This window comes from Bufo bufo, chromosome 10, assembly GCF_905171765.1.
Source record: "Bufo bufo chromosome 10, aBufBuf1.1, whole genome shotgun sequence".
Lineage (NCBI taxonomy): Eukaryota > Metazoa > Chordata > Amphibia > Anura > Bufonidae > Bufo > Bufo bufo.
Window position 1 is genome coordinate 143851029 of NC_053398.1, and position 15393 is coordinate 143866421.

The 15393-nt window shown below is 47.2% G+C and overlaps 1 protein-coding gene across 1 annotated transcript in view; it reads right to left on the reverse strand.

Annotated features, from left to right (window-relative positions):
• The window catches only part of NFAT5 (nuclear factor of activated T cells 5), a 124597-nt gene extending 109520 nt beyond the window's left edge, over positions 1-15077 (reverse strand). The window contains exon 1 of the mRNA XM_040410098.1: positions 14704-15077. The gene's annotated coding sequence lies outside the window, so the exon portion shown is untranslated. The remainder of the gene's footprint in view (positions 1-14703) is intronic.
• Between the last annotated feature and the right edge of the window lie 316 nt (positions 15078-15393).

Here is a 15393-nt window from a genome sequence, read left to right on the forward strand (position 1 = left end):
AAGAAGAGCCAATACTTTCTGCTAAGCTGCTCCCATGAGAACACAGGATCAGACATGTTGAAATTCATCATGTTTGATCCTTCTTTTCCTTGACATCTTCTATCAGGGGAAGATTTGGGACACCCTTATAGAGATTAGCTGGTTGGCTGACGTTCATCATGTATATGGTCACATTTAGGAAGTAGTTGTCTTCATGAAATAACCCCTCTAAAGGGCTTCTCCCATGAAAGATATTCTACATTTTTCAAATCAGCCCCTGAAATTTAGTCTAGCAACTGAGTTATTCAATAAAATCTATCTGTATAGCACCACCTGCTGAGGTGGTCGCACATGCTCAGTTCTATTCCAGAAGCTGTGACAGTTACAGGGAGAAAGCCGCAGCAGAAAGGACATGTTCCCTGAGCTGTGCTAGGGACAGAGCTGCAGCAGAAAGGACACACACCCTGAGCTGTGCTAGGGACAGAGCTACAGCAGAAAGGACACACACCCTGAGGTGTTCTAAGGGCAGAGCTACAGCAGAAAGGACACACACCCTCTGGTGTGATAGTGACAGAGCTATAGTAGAAAGGACACACACCCTGAGGTGTTCTAAGGGCAGAACTACAGCAGAAAGGACACACCCTGAGCTGTGATAGTGACAGAGCTACAGCAGAAAGGACACACACCCTGAGCTGTGATAGTGACAGATCTGCAGCAGAAAGTACACAGACCCTCTGGTGTGATAGTGACAGAGCTATAGTAGAAAGTAGGGATCGGCCGATTATCGGTTTTACCGATATTATCGGCCGATATTCAGTATTTTGACCGTTATCGCATCTATTTTGCCGATATTCCGATAACGTATGGGGAACACGGATCATGCTGCTGATAGCGCTCTCCGTGTTCCCTCAGCAGCACAGGGGATAAGGAAGCAGTGTCTCCCTCCCCCTGTGCCGCTGCCACCAATGAGAGGAGAGAGGACAAGAGAAGGGGAGGGGCTGTGACCACTGCGCCACCAATGATGATACCTCTCTCATTAATTCATATACAGGGGGCGGGAGCTGGCTACAGAATCACAGAGCCGGCTCCCGACCTCTATGACAAGTAGCTGCGATCTGCTGTAGTTAACCCCTCAGGTGCCGCGGATCGCAGCTAACGCTCATGGAGGTCGGGAGCCGGCTATGTGATTCTGCAGCCAGCTCCCGCCTCCTGTATATGAATTTATTAGAGATTTCTCTTCATTGGTGGCGCAGTGCGCACCCCACCCCCACCCCCATCCCAGTATTTAAAACATTGGTGGCGCAGTGCGCCCCCCCACCCAAGCCCCCCCCCCCCCCCCAGTATTAATCATTGGTGGCAGTGGCTCCAGGATCCCCCCTCAGGATCCCCTCTCCCCTCCTCCTCCGATTGGAGCCCCAGCACTGTAACCCTGGGGCTCTGATCGGTTACCATGGCAGCCAGGACGCTATTGAAGCCCTGGCTGCCATGGTAAGCTCCATGCTGCTGTGTGCACAGAGCACAGAGCAGCAGGGACAGTGTGAGCTCCTATTCACCCTGATAGAGATCTATCAGGGTGAATAGGACAAGGGCTCTAGTCCCTAAGTGGGCTAAAAGTTAGTAACAAAAAAACACCAAAATATAAAAAAGTATAATATATAAAAAGTATAAAAGAAAGATATAAAAAAAAAAAAAAAATACACGTTAACAATAAACATATTAATTTTCAGCAGTTTTGTGTAGGAATTTTTTTTTTTTTCTCAAAAATGAAAATTACCAGAATATCGGTATAAATTATCGGCTATCGGCCTGAAAGTTCACAAATTATTGGTATCGGTATCGGTCCTAAAAAATCAACATCGGTCGATTCCCTAGTAGAAAGGGCACACACCCTGAGCTGTGATAGGGGCAGAGCTGCAGCTGAAAGGACATGTCCCCTGGACTGTCTGCTTGAAATAAATCTAGCAGAGCAATTGGAGCAATGAAGAGTGATCTCTGGATCCATGTGCCATACAGGACTGGTTCTAGCTTTGTTACAGTCATGTAACTTTTTTACTTTTTTAAGATAAAGAATTTTATAGTTAAAGTCAATTAGGGAAGTGATGTTCATTTACTTACCTAAAATACAGTTTGAACTCCCCTTTGGACTCTTTAAAGGTGAACCTACACTTTAAAAAAGTCCTAATGTATCAGAAGAGCAAGCGATGAAGACACCTGTCACCCGGCAGTATGGAGGAGCCTGTAGAATTCGGCTGCCCCTGACTGGTTGTGTGGACAGTGGCCAGTACGTGGCATGCGTGTCCCTCTCTCTTCTCACTACCCCGGTGCTCCTGCTGCTTCTGCTACTCTGTAACCAATGTATTTCCTATGATGATACAATGTATACAAGGTCAGTAGATACATTACTGAAGACACAGGTCTCTCTAGTCTCCAGATCTGGAAAAGTATTTTCTTTTTTTTTTTAAAAGGGGTGTAAGGCTACTTTCACACTGACGGTTTGGTTTCCGTTTGTGAGATCCGTTCAGGGCTCCTCTCACAAGCGGTCCAAACGGATTAGTTTTGCCCTAATGCATTCTGAATAGAAAAGGATCCGCTCAGAATGCATCAGTTTGGCGCCTGCAGCGCCTGACAAAGGGATCACACAATTTGGCACACAATGTTAGGCTACTTTCACACTCGCGTTTGGTGCGGATCCGTCATGGATCTGCACAGATGGATCCGTTCAGATAATACAACCGTCTGCATCCGTTCAGAACGGATCCGTTTGTATTATCTGTAACATAGCCAAGACGGATCCGTCATGAACACCATTAAAAAGTCAATGGAGGACGGATCCATTTTCTATTGTGCCAGATTGTGTCATAAAAAACGGATCCGTCCCCATTGACTTGCATTGGGTGTCAGTACGGATCCGTTTGGCTCAAATTTGTCCTACTTGCCTCCAAAGCGGAATGGAGACGGAACGGAGGCAAACTGATGCATTCTGAGCGGATCCTTTTCTATTCAGAATGCATTAGGGCCAAACTGATCCGTTTTGGACCGCTGAGCCCTGAACGGATCTCGCAAACGGAAAGCCAACACGCCAGTGTGAAAGTAGCCTAAGTCAATGGGTTCTCTGACAGATCTGTAGAGGGAAGTGTCAGGTAGGTGTATATATAGATATATATATGCAGGGGCGTTGCTAGATCAAAACATTCGGGGCCTAGGCCCCTGATGTGTTGTCTCAGGCCCCGAATGTACTGCCTGCCTGCTAGATATAACTAAGTCCTCAGGACTGCAATACAATTGAATCTAATGCACTGCAAGAGCTGAAGGACCTGTGATGACCTCACAGGTCATGTGATCAATTCTAAATGCAGTAGCTGAAAAGGACCTGGGATGATGTCACCATCATGTGACCAGTGCAGGAGAGGATGGCAGTGAAGAGAAGCCCTGGGAAGAGGCTGAGGTGAGATCTGCTACATGAGGAGAGGTAAGTGAAGAGGCAGAGCAATGTTGGGAGTTGTAGTTATTGAACTGGGACTGTATGTTAGGGCTGAAGGGAGGGAAGTTATTAACATGGGACAGTGGGGTGAAGTGATGTTAATTACATGGGAGTGAAATTTGGAAGTGGCTGGGGTAGGGTAATGTTATTTACATGGGACTGTCTATTGGAGGGGGCTGGAGAGATGGTGTGATTGTATTTATATGGGACTCTATGGCGGAGGGAGGGAAATAATATTATTTACATGGGACTGCATGGTGGAGGTGCTGAGGAATTATAATTTCTGACAGTAAACAGAGGAATATACAGAGGGCACAATATTGGGGGCGCTTCAGGGTGAGAATTATAACAGTAGGGGGCAGTATAAATCCAGGGGACATTAGGTGTTCTTATTACTACTGAGGGGTCTGTAGAGAGCTTTATTACCACTGGGGGATTAATAGGAGGCCTTATTTGTACTGGGGGCTCTGTGAGGGTATTATTAATACTGGAGGGCTCTTCTACTAATGAGCGCACTCTTGGGGAGCATTATCACAGTTGGGGGCACTGTAGGGGGCAGTATTACTAATGGGAGCATTCTAGAAATGAATGGTGTTTATTGAATAAACCACTATTGGATTTACTACACTGGCGAGTGCTGCAGATTTTTACATTTTTGTATAGCTTATCGGGGACAGCTCTTACTGGGAGTAGTCAAAGTGCTGGGTGGGTGACAACTCCCCATTTTCCAGGCCAGGTTTTGCCAGGCCTAAAAACCAGCCAGCACTGCCAGGTGAGGAGGATTACCTCAGTCCGACAGTGGAGCTCAGGAGGTGTGTGTGCTGGGATCTGAGGCTTGTGCTGGAGGGCTGAGACCCGTCTGTAAGGGAAACGGCCCCCTAAAAGCCTGCTATGGACTGCTGGAGGCAGAACTGCCAACAAGGTGATTTTTGCTATGTGGACTTTCCATTGTGTGTGAACTAAGCCCAAGAATTCAAAGTGACGTTTTGTTTTTTGCTTTATGTGTGAATAAACACGGAAGTTTGATTTAAGAACTGGTAATTTGCCTCTGTACTGCGTCCGCACACCCGGTCTACCAGAGCGAATCCCCACAATAATTATAGCATTAATAGACTGTAGACGTGTAATTGTTTTAATAAATTATTTTATTATTAAAAGTACAGCGTGTGGTCATGTATTGTAGTAGTCACCGCCGTAGTAGTATAACGCACGCAGTTCAGAGTTAGTTTGCATTTTATTTGCTTATTGGAAATTGGAGATTTATGTCGATCTCCGGTTTCCATCCCTTCTATTCTATTCCTAGACTGTTGCCCTTGTTTCCCATATGCTCTTAGGCAGGGGTAGCCGGTAGGGACAATTTAGGGAGAGTACACCTTCCCCACCCCACCTTGTTGGTTGCTGGCCTACAGAACACCTGGTGTCAAGTAACCGTGAGTCTTTCAATATTTGGAGACTATCTGGTGACAAGTAACCGTGAGTTTTACAACAACCTCTGGTTATTTAACTGCATGTTCTATGCTTTATCAAATGTGCAGGTGTCATATTGTCTATTGTCCCTGTTGCTTTTTAATATGGTATATGCACTACGCTGACTGTTGCATCCTGAGTGTAGGCATATCTATGTTATCCATATATTATCTATGTTTTTGGGGGTTTGTTTTTTTTAATTTTAATGATTATATTAAAAGTTAAATTTTAGGGGTTTTTTTGTTCAGTGATCTAGAGTTGTTGCGATACCAAATTTTTGATTCGGTTTCGATACCATAAAAAAGTATTGCGATACTCGATACCATTCGATACCACGCGGAAAAATAAACCAAAAAAGCCATGTGCATTCCGCATTTCAAAAAATGGCGAATCGAGCAGTTTTTATTTATTTTTTCTGTTCCGGCATTCACCGCGTAGATTTTTTTTATATTTTAATAGTTTGGACTTTTCTGATGTGGCGATATGTGATATGTTTTTTTTATTGTTTATACATTTTATATGTGAAATTGGGAAAGGGGGTGATTCATACTTAATATTTCGTTAGGGTTTTTTTCTACTACTTTTTTTTTTTTTTGCACTTTTTATTTAATAACTATTTCCCCCATTAGGGGCTAGAACCTGGGATTTTTTTTCATCCCTTGTCCTATTCACCCTGATAGATTTCTATCAGGGTGAATAGGACCTCACACTCTCCCTGCTGCTCTGTGATCTGTGCACACAACATCAGGGATGTTACCATGGCAGCCAGGGCTTCACTAGCGTCCTGGCTGCCATGGTAACTGATCGGAGCCCCAGGCTTACACAGCTGGGGCTCCGATCAGAAGCTGTCACTGCACCACCAATGAGGGGGAGGGGAGAGGACCCTGTGGCGACTGCCGCCAATGATTTTAATACTGAGGGGTTGAGAGTGGCGGGCGCACTGTGCCACCAATGATACTTACCCCTTAATACAGGAGGCGGGTACTGGCAGATCAGCGGCAGTTAACCCCTCAGGTGCCGCACCTGAGGGGTTAACTGCCGCTGATCGCAGCTCCCTGTCAGAGGTAGGGTGCCGGCAATGCGATTCTGCTGCCGTCACCTGCCTCCTATATTATGTGTTAAAGTCTACTTTTCCTGGGTCCAGACATTGAGTATTAGGCTACACGGAGCGGCGCCCAGAGATGTCCCAGCACTTACTATTATTCCTGGGCGCCGCTCCGTTCGCCCGCTGTGCCCCATTACTGTCTCCTCTCCTGCTCCATATGCTAATTACTATCGGAGCAATGGGGAGGAGACCATCAGCTTCTCTAGTGGGCGTTCCTTCTCCCTGGCTGTAGCGCTGTCCAATCGCAGCGCAGGAAGAAGGAACGCCCACTAGAGAAGCTGATGGTCTCCTTCCCATTGCTCCGATAGTAATTAGCATATGGAGCAGGAGAGGAGACAGTAATGGGGCACAGTGGGTGAACGGAGCGGCGCCCAGGAATAATAGTAAGTGCTGGGACATCGCTGGGCGCCGCTCCGTGTTGGAAAAGTCCTATCATTGGTGCCGCAGTGCGCCCGCCCCTCTCTCTTTATTGGCAGTGTGGCACAGGGGGAGGGAGAAACTGCTTCCTACTCCCCTGTGCTGTTGAGGGAACATGAGCGCGCTGAGAGCAGCGCGCTCATGCTCAGAGATACTAGACTGCGCAGCCCAGTATCGAAAAAATGGAAATCCCGGTATCATATCGATACCAGGACAAAAGTATCGATTGGGTATCGAAATTTCGATAACCCGCAACAACCCTACAGTGATAATACTTTCTGGAAACTGTCAGCAGCCAGGCCAGAAATACCCAATTATATTATAACCTATGGAACAAGACCCTGGTTAGAAATAGAGCTGAATAAATAAAAGGGGATGTCTGCATTAGAAACCCCATTTTCAGATACCCCGAATAGAAGGCGGTCGCCCAGTCAGGACCCTCATCTATCAGACTCGGAAGATCTGTGCGTTATTTGAACAGCCTATGGATGGGGGCAGTGTAATGCCACATTTGCCCTGTGGTGGCGCTGCTGTACTAAACACCTGGCGTCACAGTTTGAGGCAGATTGCTGCTGATCAATAGGGGTCCCGGCAGCAGAGAAATCCTGTGATCTACTTATCCTCAGGGGCCCCTTCTCACAAATCACCTGCCCGCCACTGCGAATCCACCAAATTTGCCCACAGGTTTACCATGAACAGTATCGTTAAGCAGCGTAAAATGACGTCACCTAGCAGTGTGATAACCGCGTGGAACTCGTGGGCTTTCTCTCCTGACTTCTCATCACAGGCTTGAAACACGTCAGCCGACTTTCGGACAAACACAGCCCTGAGCAGGTCTTATCTACGGGTCTGAACATCTGACGGGCAGAGGTACGTGATGGGGGTACAGGATATTTATTCTACAGGGAAGACTCCCAGCGGTGGATCAGGCTGACTCTGAAAATACGGGGTGTTGTATATTCAGCTAATTGTCGATAATTAAAGCCAATTCAACTAAGAATAACAACCTGCCGATCCGGTTTCCTTGTACTGTATATACTGGCATCAGCAAGAATCACCGCTCTTGAGATTACAGCGCTGACTCTGTATTCGACCTTGGGTTAGTGACCTTTTTACCAACTCTGCCATGTGGAAACGCCTGACATAAATCTCGAAGACAATTCATACGCCCAGGGAGGGAACCCTCAAAGGGGTTGTCTCATCTCAGACAATGGAGACATATTTTGCTAGGATATGCCCCCATTGTCTGATAGGCGCGGGTCTCGCACCTATATCGAAAACGGAGCCCCGAAAGCGGTGGAGAACACACTGTGCCCTCCGTTCATTTCTATGGGGCCGCCAAAAATAGCCGAGTGCTGGGGTCCATAGAAGCGAAGGTGGAGCAGTGGCCGGTCATGCGTGGTGGGAGAGCGCTTGGCGGTGGCCGGACTGGAGTCTTCCAGCCACCAATTTGCGGGGCTCCGTTTAGGAGATAGGTGCAGCACCTACAAGACAATGGGGGCACATCCTAGCGATATGCCCCCATTGTCTCAGATGAGACAACCCTTTTCATTTCCATAGCACCCTGGATGAGTCGAATGACAAACCAATATGTCTGTATGTGCCCGATCCCCTGAAGACGCCGGAGTTCCGGCGAAACATGTCGGGGCGGCAGCGTTCACATGGCTTTTTAGTACCAGTGATTTTTGGTCTACGAGGACTATTTGTAAATATAAATGCCATTCACACAACCATGTGACGCCCGAGTCTGTTTTGTGGACTGTAATCTGTGGCTGTGTGCACCCCGCATCGCTGTGCGGACCCCCTGGGAATGAGACCGCTGCAACAGATTTTTTTACCATTAGTCTTTGTATCTAGAACATCTCTATATTCAGTGGGGCACTGCTTTGTGGTCACCAACTGCCCCAATATGACTTCAATGGGTCCGCGATCCACAAGAGTGCTTCCGGGTCCGTGCAGCAGCTCCGCCAAAGATAGAACATGTCCTATCCTTGTCTGGTGAAGTCAATGGGTCCGCGGTGCGGGGTAGACACGGCCAGTGCCCATGTTTGTGGATCCGCGGTTTGCAGTCCATAAAACGGACACGGTCGTGTGAGTGGGGCCTTAAAGGATATGTCCATCAGCTTACGTATAGAAATTGTTAATACTGGGGAACCATCAGGAACACATTACATTACTTATCCTGTGCTGATCCTGAATTAAAGGGGTTGGCCGGTTTGCCAATATCATTGCGTCCTCCTCCGGCACCCCCACCGATCAGCTGTTTTTGAAGAGACTGCAGTGCAGTAAGGGCGCTGTGTTCTCTTTACGGTTTACCTGCTTGCCATTGCAGCAGTGAGCAGTGTAATTACGGCTCCTCCGTCACATTTGGGATGGAGTGTAACTACTAGTGAATGGGATGGAGGAGCTGTAATTACTCCTGCTCTCTGCTGTAGCGTCGATGGCGAGCAGCTAAACAGAGCACAGCGCCCTTCAAAAACAGTGGATCGGCAGAGGTGGCGGGAGATAGACCCCCCACCGATCTGATATTGATGACTTTTAGGCCTCCTGCACACGACCGTTGTGTGCACCCGTGGCCGTTGTGCCGTTTTACGTTTTTTTTCGCGGACCCATTGACTTTTAATGGGTCCGTGGAAAAAACGGAAAATGCACCGTTTTGCAGCCGCATCCGTGATCCGTGTTTCATGGCCGTGAAAAAAATATGACCTGTCCTATTTTTTTCACGGCCAACGGTTCACGGACCCATTCAAGTCAATGGGTCCGTGAAAGAACACGGATACACACAAGATTGGCATCCGTGTCCGTGATCCGTGGCCGTAGGTTAGTTTTTATACAGACGGATCCGAAGATCCGTCTGCATAAAGCTTTTTCAAAGCTGAGTTTTCACTTCGTGAAAACTCAGAACCGACAGTATATTCTAACACAGAAGCGTTCCCATGGTGATGGGGACGCTTCTAGTTAGAATACACTACAAACTGTGTACAAGACTGCCCCCTGCTGCCTGGCAGCACCCGATCTCTTACAGGGGGCCGTGATCAGCACAATTAACCCCTTCAGGTGCGGCACCTGAAAGGGTTAATTGTACTATCATATCCCCCTGTAAGAGATCAGGGCTGCCAGGCAGCAGGGGGCAGACCCCCCCCCCCCCCCTCCCCAGTTTGAATATCATTGGTGGCCAGTGCGGCCCCCCCCCTCCCTCTATTGTAATTATTCGTTGGTGGCACAGTGTGCGCCCCCCCCCTCCCTCCCTCTATTGTAATTATTCGTTGGTGGCACAGTGTGCGCCCCCCCTCCCTCCCTCTATTGTAATTATTCGTTGGTGGCACAGTGTGCGCCCCCCCCCTCCCTCCCTCTATTGTAATTATTCGTTGGTGGCACAGTGTGCGCCCCCCCCCTCCCTCCCTCTATTGTAATAATTCGTTGGTGGCACAGTGTGCGCCCCCCATCGGCCCCCCTCCCTCTATAGCATTAACAACATTGGTGACCAGTGTGCGGCCTCCCATCTTCCCCCCCCCCCCCCGCCATCATTGGTGGCAGCGGAGTTCCGATCGGAGTCCCAGTTTAATCGCTGGGGCTCCGATCGGTAACCATGGCAACCAGGACGCTGGTTGCCATGGTTACTTAGCAATAGTACAATAGTAGAAGATTCATACTTACCGGCTGCTGCGATGTTCGTGTCCGGCCGGGAGCTCCACCTACTGGTAAGTGTCATTGCTAAATGAACTGTCACTTACCAGTAGGAGGAGCTCCCGGCCGGAAGCAGACATCGCAGCTCCCAGGTAAGTATGAATCTTTTACTATTGTACTATTGCTAGTAACCCGCAGCCACCAATGATCGGGGGGGGGGGGGGGGGTAGATGGGAGGCCGCACACTGGCCACCAATGTTGTTAATGCTATAGAGGGAGGGGGGCCAATGGGGGGCGCACACTGTGCCACCAACGATTACAAAAGAGGGAGGAAGGGGGGGGCGCACACTGTGCCACCAACGAATTATTACAATAGAGGGAGGAAGGGGGGGGGGGGGGGCGCACACTGTGCCACCAACGAATTATTACAATAGAGGGAGGAAGGGGGGGGGGGCGCACACTGTGCCACCAACTATTTATTACAATAGAGGGAGGAAGGGGGGGGGGCGCACACTGTGCCACCAACTATTTATTACAATAGAGGGAGGAAGGGGGGGGGGGGCGCACACTGTGCCACCAACGATTTATTACAATAGAGGGAGGAAGGGGGGGGGGGGGGGGCGCACTGGCCACCAATGATATTCAAACTGGGGAGGGGGGGGGGGGGGGGGGGTCTGCCCCCTGCTGCCTGGCAGCCCTGATCTCTTACAGGGGGATATGATAGCACAATTAACCCCTTCAGGTGCGGCACCTGAAGGGTTAATTGTGCTGATCACAGCCCCCTGTAAGAGATCGGATGCTGCTAGGCAGCAGGGGGCAGTCATGTACACAGTTTGTAGTATATTCTAACTAGAAGAGTCCCCATCACCATGGGAACGCCTCTGTGTTAGAATATACTGTCGGAAATGAGGTTTCACGATCTAACTCATATCCGACAGTATATTCTAACATAGAGGCGTTCCCATGGTGATGGGGACGCTTCAAGTTAAAATATACCATCGGATTGGAGAAAACTCTGATCCGATGGTATAAAAGGGACTCCAGACTTTACATTGAAAGTCATTAGGGACGGATCCGTTTGAAATGGCACCATATTGTGTCAACGTCAAACGGATCCGTCCCCATTGACTTGCATTGTAATTCAGGACGGATCCGTTTGGCTCCGCACGGCCAGGCGGACACCAAAACGACTTTTTTTTCATGTCCGTGGCTCCTCCAAAAATCAAGGAAGACCCACGGACGAAAAAACGGTCACGGATCACGGAAAAACGGGACCCGTTTTTGCGGACCGCAAAAAAATACGTTCGTGTGCAGGAGGCCTTATCCTGAGGATAGGTCATGAATATTGGCAACCGGAAAACCCCTTTAAATCCTGTATACCTCAGAGCTGTACATACTATTCTGCTAGTGTAGCTGTGTACATACATAACATTATTTATCCAGCAGAATAGTGAGTGCAGCTCTGGAGTATAATACAGGGTGTAACTCAGGATCAGTACAGGATAAGTAATGTATGTACACAGTGACTGCACCAGCAGAATAGTGAGTGCAGCTCTGGAGTATAATACAGGATGTAACTCAGGAACAATACAGGATAAGTAATGTATGTACACAGTGACTCCACCAGCAGAATAGTGAGTGCAGCTCTGGAGTATAATACAGGGTGTAATTCAGGAATAGTACAGGATAAGTAATGTATGTACACAGTGACTCCACCAGCAGAATAGTGAGTGCAGCTCTGGAGTATAATACAGGATGTAACTCAGGATCAGTACAGGATAAGTAATGTATGTACACACTGACTGCACCAGCAGAATAGTGAGTGCAGCTCTGGAGTATAATACAGGGTGTAACTCAGGAACAGTACAGGATAAGTAATGTATGTACACAGTGACTCCACCAGCAGAATAGTGAGTGCAGCTCTGGAGTATAATACAGGATGTAACTCAGGATCAGTACAGGATAAGTAATGTATGTACACAGTGACTGCACCAGCAGAATAGTGAGTGCAGCTCTGGAGTATAATACAGGATGTAACTCAGGATTAGTACAGGATAAGTAATGTATGTACACAGTGACTGCACCTGCAGAATAGTGAGTGCAGCTCTGGAGTATAATACAGGATGTAACTTAGGATCTGTACAGGATAAGTAATGTATGTATACAGTGACTGCACCAGCAGAATAGTGAGTGCAGCTCTGGAGTATAATACAGGATGTAACTCAGGATCAGTACAGGATAAGTAATGTATGTACACAGTAACTGCACCAGCAGAATAGTAAGTGCAGCTCTGGAGTATAATACAGGATGTAACTCAGGATCAGTACAGGATAAGTAATGTATGTACACAGTGACTGCACCAGCAGAATAGTGAGTGCAGCTCTGGAGTATAATACAGGATGTAACTCAGGAACAATACAGGATAAGTAATGTATGTACACAGTGACTCCACCAGCAGAATAGTGAGTGCAGCTCTGGAGTATAATACAGGATGTAACTCAGGATCAGTACAGGATAAGTAATGTATGTACACACTGACTGCACCAGCAGAATAGTGAGTGCAGCTCTGGAGTATAATACAGGGTGTAACTCAGGAACAGTACAGGATAAGTAATGTATGTACACAGTGACTCCACCAGCAGAATAGTGAGTGCAGCTCTGGAGTATAATACAGGATGTAACTCAGGATCAGTACAGGATAAGTAATGTATGTACACAGTGACTGCACCAGCAGAATAGTGAGTGCAGCTCTGGAGTATAATACAGGATGTAACTCAGGATTAGTACAGGATAAGTAATGTATGTACACAGTGACTGCACCTGCAGAATAGTGAGTGCAGCTCTGGAGTATAATACAGGATGTAACTTAGGATCTGTACAGGATAAGTAATGTATGTATACAGTGACTGCACCAGCAGAATAGTGAGTGCAGCTCTGGAGTATAATACAGGATGTAACTCAGGATCAGTACAGGATAAGTAATGTATGTACACAGTAACTGCACCAGCAGAATAGTAAGTGCAGCTCTGGAGTATAATACAGGATGTAACTCAGGATCAGTACAGGATAAGTAATGTATGTACACAGTGACTGCACCAGCAGAATAGTGAGTGCAGCTCTGGAGTATAATACAGGATGTAACTCAGGATCAGTACAGGATAAGTAATGTATGTACACAGTGACTGCACCAGCAGAATAGTGAGTGCAGCTCTGGAGTATAATACAGGACGTAACTCAGGATCAGTACAGGATAAGTAATGTATGTACACAGTGACTCCACCAGCAGAATAGTGAGTACAGCTCTGGAGTATAATACAGGATGTAACTCAGGATCAGTACAGGATAAGTAATGTATGTACACAGTGACTGCACCAGCAGAATAGTGAGTGCAGCTCTGGAGTATAATTCAGGATGTAACTCAGGATCAGTACAGGATAAGTAATGTATGTACACAGTAACTGCACCAGCAGAATAGTAAGTGCAGCTCTGGAGTATAATACAGGATGTAACTCAGGATCAGTACAGGATAAGTAATGTATGTACACAGTGACTGCACCAGCAGAATAGTGAGTGCAGCTCTGGAGTATAATACAGGATGTAACTCAGGAACAATACAGGATAAGTAATGTATGTACACAGTGACTCCACCAGCAGAATAGTGAGTGCAGCTCTGGAGTATAATACAGGGTGTAACTCAGGAACAGTACAGGATAAGTAATATATGTACACAGTGACTCCACCAGCAGAATAGTGAGTGCAGCTCTGGAGTATAATACAGGATGTAACTCAGGATCAGTACAGGATAAGTAATGTATGTACACAGTGACTGCACCAGCAGAATAGGGAGTGCAGCTCTGGAGTATAATACAGGATGTAACTCCGGATCAGTACAGGATAAGTAATGTATGTACACTGACTGCACCAGCAGAATAGTGAGTGCAGCTCTGGAGTATAATACAGGATGTAACTCAGGATCAGTACAGGATAAGTAATGTATGTACACAGTGACTGCACCAGCAGAATAGTGAGTGCAGCTCTGGAGTATAATACAGGATGTAACTCAGGATCAGTACAGGATAAGTAATGTATGTACACAGTGACTGCACCAGCAGAACAGTGAGTGCAGCTCTGGAGTATAATACAGGATGTAACTCAGGATCAGTAGCTTTACTATTGGGACCCTAGATGAACCAAAAGTAATATTGTGTGATTAGCTGTTGGACATAATAAGTCTGTGAAAATTAAAGCATTATAAATGGACAGTTATCTATAAGGAGTCTCTAAATTATGTCTATAAAGAAAGCTTCTAGAAATGAGCAGATGTAACGTGTGACTGATCGGAGATCTCCGGGAGTTCATGGACTGGAGTTATGTAATGTGTTATGGCTGCTCTTTCTCTCTCCATAACCTTAAACCCTTTGAGTCGTCTTTGGGAACCAAACTGCTAAAGAATATCACAAAGTTATGATGTGGTCTTTAAATGTTTTCAAAGCGCCTTCTCTCCTATTAGTCCATAGTAAGTAAAAGTTAATAGTTAAAAAAAATGCGTCAATTTGAAAATATATCACATTTTTTTCCTGCATTGTTTCCCAGGTTTCTGCAGTTCCTACGACCTGCTGCCTCTACCCTCTCCTTCTCACTTCAGGAAGAAGACCACGGTGTCGCCATCGACTCGCCAGCCGTGGAGCAGAAAGATGTCCTCAGAGAGGGAGCGCATAACGCTGCTGCCTGTCGGACCGCCCGACGCTGGTCGAACCTCTCTACGTTAGAGCAATGTTTATGGGAATCAATAAGGGTCTTTATGTTGTCTCTAAAATCCAGGAACAGCAGCTCCTTCAGCTTCTCACGAAGAGTCCTGATCGGTTTGGCTATTTTGGCATGGGCACAGTAGCACTGTGTTAGACCTGGTCGCTGCTGCCCTCTCTATATGTATAGGGTCAGATCTTTGGTGCCACGGGTCATACAGCAGAACTCTGAAGCCGACACGCCGCAGCTTATCAGGGCCAGGAGCTTCATTAAAGAGAATTCTTCTCTGCTGCTCTGCCTGAACCTGTCTGACAGCTCTCAGGCTGTGTCCTTTCAAGTTAAACACCTTGGTCCTTCTCTCTGTCGTCTTTGCTAAAAATTAACCCCTCGCACAATATTGCCTTTGCCAAGAGCTTCCGAGCTCTGGATGTCAGGTAGCTGGCTGGGCACGGTGCCTATAGGACATCATGAAGGCTGGATTGATATTGAGATGTGCAAAACGCGTAGGGCTAGCAGAATGGTACGTGCATACTGTGGGGGTCCCAATACGACTGATAAAATGAGGTCCAGG